Below are 6,653 nucleotides of genomic sequence, written 5' to 3' on the forward strand. Positions count from 1 at the left end.
AATGGTTTTTCAAACTTGCTTTTCATCACATCGGATTTAATCAATAAAGACCAAAGCATGGTCCCTCAGAGAACTCTTAATATAAATGAATGGGGGAAAGAAGGTATGCACATGAATAAACAGGGGAAGTAGAGGTGTAATAAACAAGGGAAGTGGAGGTATTTCAGCATGGTAGTTTTGGCTGAGACTTGTACTGCAGTTTCATTTCCAAAGCTGTGTCCCGGGAATGGGATTCGATGAGCTTCTGGACGGTCCATCCTGCAGTTGTGCTGGGGGCTGGTCAAAGTCCACCAGGCCAGCCGTTTGCTGATTCATCTGTGAGAGGCTCCACTGGGACTGCTGACCTCTCCGCACACCACACTTACCCTGGGACATAGCCATTTGTCCCACTCCTCCTCCTTGGGGCCCGACAATATTTGGGGGAAGTGGCATCACACCAGCTTGTGCATTTCTCATAAACCCATTAGGCCTGCGCACGCCCACTGTCGTGTTTGTGTTCTTATGTTTCCTGTAAGGCTAGGAGCTGCAGGCACCCGAACTCGAATTGCTGGAAAATCTTGAAGTGCAGTTGGTGCTTGTGAGTAAATGGCATATGTGTGGGCCCCTGAAACACACCAGGCGTTGTCTGCTGCTGAATGGTCCCAGGACCAAACAGTGATAAGACAGAGTCTTTGGAGAGCTGTTTCTTTGTGGGTTCCTCCGATGTGGTGGTTTGCTCAGTGACTCATCCCAGCTCACCAGAGGTTACTGTAGACCCGGGGGCAGCTGCTGGTCCGGTGGATGTTCTCTGAGCTGGGGGCGTGGCAGTCGTGGGCCAGGGGTTAGAGCTCATTGGCCCAAAGATATGCAGATGCTCACTCAACGCTGGTGCCTTGGTTGAGTCCCCATTGGCTCCTGGTGCTTCAGCAGGGCCACGAGGCCTGAAAGGTTGACAGTGGGCTCTGCGATTTTTTTAGGGCTGGTACTTCTTTTAAGTTCCAATTGTCTAGCTTCTTTCTTCTGCAGCTTTTCAGTTGTAAGAGGGTTTGAAGGCTCCCCTGGCTCCTTATCTCTCTTTTGCTCTTTCTTTTTGTTCTTTTCTTTTTCTTTCCCTAACTTGGTTTTCTCCGCAGCAGTTTGCAGAGAAGGAGGGGAGCATCAGAGGAGGGAATATTTATAATAGCGAAAGCATTTCTATCACAGCCCTTCTTCTTTTCATGTTTATCTCAGATGAGAACTCCACCGCTTGATCTGTCTGTGGCCTTTGAAACTTCTCTGGAAGACTGGCGTCCTAGAGTAGTCTTGCTGTAGTATTTCCCGGATCTTGCATGCATGTGGACACATTGTCAGGAGAGACTGATCCCCGGCGAAGGACAGCAGGCTTGGGCAAGCAGAGAGGCAGTGAAAAAAGAGGAAGGCCCTGAACCTCAGGGATTGGCACAGTGGCTGCAACAAGGGGCTTAAGCACAAGAACAATGGTGAGGGTGGGACAGCTTCGGGGCAGCGTTTCATTCTGTGGTGGATTGAGTCACCGTGGGTAGAAACCAATTCGATGGCGCCTCTACTGCCACTTGAAAGTGTCCAGGATAGTTCTCTATCTTCCACTCAAAAGCCGCCAGGATTTCTTGCGGGAGAATAAGACTTTCAGGGCTGTTTTCAAGATCCTTTGGATCCCAACTGCCCTGTGTGGTTCCGGTGTCCGTTGGTCTAGGCTGACTGATCTGACCCTGGATATACGAACCCCAAGATTTCTATGGATTCCAACACATCTGATGTTAATAAACACATCAATATTCCAGGAGGCCCCTTGGAAGGTGATAGCAGGAACTGCTTCCCTTTGGTGATTTCTGAACCTTACACCCCCCCAATGGTTCTGTTGTGTGAGCCCATTGGTACAGCCACTGTGTCAATCCATCTCCTTGAGAGCCTTCTTCTTTTTCGCCGCTCTTCTACTTTATCCAACGTGATGTCTTTCTCTAGGGCTGGTCTCTCCTGATAACACGCCCAAAGTTCATGAGCAAAGTTCTCAAGAGCATCCTGACTACTTCCTCCAATACAGATCTGCGTGTTCCTTTGGCAGTCCATGACACTTCAATATTCTTCACCAACACCATAATTCAAATGCATACATTTTCCCTCGGTCGTCCTTATTAACGTCCAACTTTCACATGCATCTGAGGCTCTTGAAAACACTGTGGCTGAGGTCAGGCACACCTTCATCCTAAAAGTAATGTGCTTGCCTTTCAACACTTGGAAGAGATTTACAACAGATTTACCCATCGTCTGCTCTCTTGACTGCTGCTTTTGTGAGCACTGATTGTGGAGCCAGGCAAGATGAAATCCTTGACAATGTCCATCCCTTTCCCATTTATCATGACGTTAACTATTGGTCCAGTTGGTGGATTTGGGTCTTTACACTGAGCTGTAATCCACGCTGAAGGCTAGAATGTTTGATCTTCATCAGCAAGCGCTTCAAGTCCTGCTCACTGTCAGGAAGCAAGGTTGTGTCATCTGCACATCGCAGGTTGTTAATAAGCCTTCCTCGGTCCCGATGCTACACTCGTCTTCCTATCACCCAGCTTCTCTGATGGTTTGCTCTGCACACCGATTGAACAAGTCTGGTGGGAAGTTACAATCCTGACGTGCATCTTTCCCGATTGCACGCCCTGCAGGATTCCCTTATTCTTTTCACACGACCACCTCTTGAGCCACGGACAGGTTCCACATGAGCACAATGAAGTGTTCTGGAATGCCTGCTCTTCTCAACCCTGTCCATTGTTGGCCATCGTCCACGCAGTCTGACTACTACCAGCCAGTAAATGTAGAGTCAGCATTCACTTCCCCCACGTTTGCTCTCTCCTCCCCGCAGTACTGGGCAATGCTGAGGCCCTGCCAGGGCTGAGAACCACATGCTAGGACTTGGAAGAGTCTATTCTTTTTCTACTGCTGTGGAATAAATCACCCCCAAACTTAAGAGCTTCAATTAGCCAACAGTTTATCACTGGGTTTCCATGGGTCAGCTATTCACAGCAGCTTAGCTGCGTGGTGTTGGCGCAGTCTCGCATGAGGCTGCAGGTAAGACTCTGGGAGATACATGCGGGCCTGACTGGGGCTGCAGGACCCGCTTCCAGGACTGCCTACTTACGTGGCCGATGGCTGGAGGCCTCTCCAGAGAGCTGCTGGAGCACTCTCACAACCTGGCAGCGGGCGTGCCCCAGAGCAATGGAGAGAGAGAGAGAGAGAGAAAACAAGGAGGAACACGTAGTCTGGGAAGTCACACACTTCCACCATGTCCTCCTCGTTAAAAATGAGTCACACGTTCCAGTACATGCCAATGGGCAGGACTCCACCTTTGGAGGAAAGAGTTTTTAAAGAATATTTGGACATATTTTAAAACCACTCACAGGAACTCTGAATGTCGTTGTCATCCTTCCGACCTCACTTTTGAAGAACCCCAACAAGTGTGCGGGAGAAATTGACTGTCAGTCTCTCCCTCTTCTCTTCCACGTGCTCACTCTTCCAGCGACCCGGACCCCAGAGCTCGGAACTCAGGGTTCGCGTGGGAAAGGGGACTTTCTGCTCACTGACAGAGTCCACAGTTCTTGGCGCATGAGGGGCACTTTCTAACTATTTATGGAAGAAGCCTGGACCGAAGGCAATCAGATGCAGAGGTTCATTCGACAAGTCCCTGGGTCCTTGTGTCCAGGGACAAAGATGGATGTAGCCTATTCCCTGCCCGAGGGGGGACCTCTCAGAGAGGATGGGAGGAGAATTCATACCAAAAAATCGAGTGGACGTTATAGTGGAGAGGTGACCCCGGGTGAGGGGACTCAGGGTGGACGTGTAAGAGGACGAAGCCCTGTGCTTTCAGAGAAGCGACAGCACCAGACCCGAGTGGTTTGGGAAGTTGTGTGCAGAGAAAATCATTCTAAACCAAAAGACAGATTGTATAAAGGTGGAGAAGTGGGCTGACTTGCAGAGTTAAGGAACCTTGACGGCCATGTAGTTGACACCCCGTGGTTGCTGGCAAAGCCTTGTCAGAATAGGCACTGTTTCCAGAAAGCTTATCCTCCGCCAGGCACCATGCAGAAAGCTGTGATTTGATCCTCACAACAACCTTCTAGGGGTGGTACTATTACCTCCAGGTCATCAGAGCGCGATGAAAGCTTGGGTTACACGCCTTGCCCAAGGTCACACAGCTAGTGAGTGGCAAGGCTGGGACCTGAACCAGGATCTTTCAGACATAAAAGCCTGTGCTGTTAAGCTCTGCATTGAACAACACCAACATGGGTCATGGAGTTTCAATTGGCACACCAGAAGTGAGAGGGAGCCCACTGCCTCCTTGGCAAGCAGTAGAGGGCGAGTGGTCCTTCACATTCACTTCCACTTCTGCCGAAGCCTGACACCTAACTGAGGCCAGAGCTTCACAGAATGGCTGGAACCGTGGAGACCCAAAGCCCATGAGTAGGCCACTGGAGATCCCCTTGCAGAGGGGTCTCAGGGAGGAGACGAGCCAGTCAGGGTGCGTTGTAGCAATGATGAAAAATACAACTTTCCTCTAGTTCCTAAATGTTTCCTCCCCCCTCCCACTATCATGACACGAATTCGACCTTGCAAGTCTGGCTAGACCAGAGGATGTACACTGGTACAGATAGGAACTGAAATACAGGGAACCCAGGGCGGATGAGCCCTACAGGACCAGTGGTGTGAGTGGCAATGCTGGGAGGGTAGAGGGAGAGTGGGTAGGAAAGAGGGAACTGATTACTAGGAACTATGTGTGACCTCCTCCCTGGGGGACGGACAACAGAAAAGTGGGTGAAGGGAGACATTGGACAGGGCAAGATATGACAAAATACCAATTTATAAATTATCAAGGGCTCATGAGGGAGGGGGAAGCGGGGAGGGAGGGGAAAAATGAGGACCTAATGTCGGGGGTTTAAGTGGTGAGGAAATGTTTTGAGAACGATGAGGGCAATGAATGTACAAATGGGCTTTACACAATTGATGTATGTATTGATTGTGATAAGAGTTGTATGAGCCCCTAATAAAATGATTATAAAAAATTAATATAAAAAAAAAAGAAAGAAAGGCTGGAACGACCGTGTGTTTCAAGCCAACAAAGATTTGTTGACTACCCAGCCAATACGGTGACCCAAAGAGCTCTGGTTACAGGCAGCACATTCTGTCCCCTGTTAAGGGCTCCCTGGGGGCTGCAGGGACTACAAGGAGTAGCCTCCCAGAGATGAACACTCAGATTGGGCCGGCTGGGCTGGACTAGAGGGAACACCCTGGGCTTCTCCACCTCAGCACTAGTGACCTTTTGAACCGGTTTCATTCTCCGTTGGGTGTGAGAAGGGCCTGTTCTGTGCACTGTAGGGTCTCCAGCAGCACTTCTGGTCTCTCTCCATTAGCTGCCAGTAATAACCACCACCCCTACACACACACACACACACACACACACACACACACACACACACACACGAGATAGCCAGGCCTTTCTTATGAAGGTAAAGGAGAAATTAATATAGGCTTTTTTGACTAAAATGCAATGATTAAATTTAACTCAGTTCTTGGTGAATTAGATTTAAAAAAAAAATCCAACTGCCTTTTTGAGAATCCACCATTTGCTTCTCTAACAAACTCCTGTTACCTGGCCCTGAGAATTGCTGGAAGCCATAAATAACTAAGGGAATATTTTCTTTGCAGTTAAGCCAGGCTGTGGAAGGAATACACTCAAGAAGGGTTTTTAAAAAAATAGTTGTAAAATAATCTTAAGATATATATATATAACATCTTATTGAGGGCTCTTACAGCTCTTGTAACAATCCGTACATCAATTGTGTCAAGCACATTTGTACAGATGTTGCCATCATTATTTTCTAGACATTTGTTTTCTATTGAGCCCTTGGTGTCTGCTTCTCTTCCCACCCTGTTCACCTCCCCCCACCTTCGTGGTCCCTTGATAAATTATAAATTATGATTATTATTTGTATAACTGACACTGACTGTTGTCTCCCTTCCCCCACAGTTTCTGTTGTTCTTTCCCCTGGGGGGTGGGGGGGTGCAGTTATGTGTGGATCATCTCTACTGGTTCCCCCTTCCTCCCCTCCTCTCCCCACCTTCGCCCTGCCCTCCTGGTATCGCTACTCCCATTCCTGTTGGTGGATTTTATGTGTCATGAGCTTTTATCTCTTATCTGTACCTGTGCACATGTTCAGTCCAGCCTGGAGTGAAAGGCAGGACTGGGGTCATGATGCCTTAAGACATATTCTGTTCATGATAAGGATATAGAAGCAAAAGTCTCAAGGAAAAAAAAATCTTGTATGTAGACTATTATGTAAAATTTCCTAGGCAATCAAGGTTTCACTTAAATAATTTTAAAGAAAGTCTTAGTATTAATTCTTATAACCAGTTCCAAAGAATGTTTCATATCAACTTAGACATTTTTATAACCTGTCTGAAAATAATACATTGTTAACCTTTTATGACAATAAATTTTATAACCCTCCTAAATACATTTAATTAAACATTTCTATCACAACAGTTCTTTCTCTACATTTAACCCTCTCTTTTGTGGGCTCAAAGAAGCCCTGGTGGTGTAGTGGGTTGCCTACCACAAGGTGGGCAGTTCAAAATCACCAGCTCCTCCTTGACAGAAAAATGAGATTTTCCAC

General features: G+C 47.8%; 1 pseudogene; it reads right to left on the bottom strand.

Annotated features, from left to right (window-relative positions):
- Positions 1–201: 201 nt before the first annotated feature.
- Positions 202–6,191, bottom strand: LOC101641730 (annotated as a pseudogene).
- Positions 6,192–6,653: the final 462 nt, after the last annotated feature.

This window comes from Echinops telfairi, unplaced genomic scaffold (genome assembly GCF_000313985.2).
Source record: "Echinops telfairi isolate 266 unplaced genomic scaffold, ASM31398v2 ScPeMD7_7457;HRSCAF=8495, whole genome shotgun sequence".
Lineage (NCBI taxonomy): Eukaryota > Metazoa > Chordata > Mammalia > Afrosoricida > Tenrecidae > Echinops > Echinops telfairi.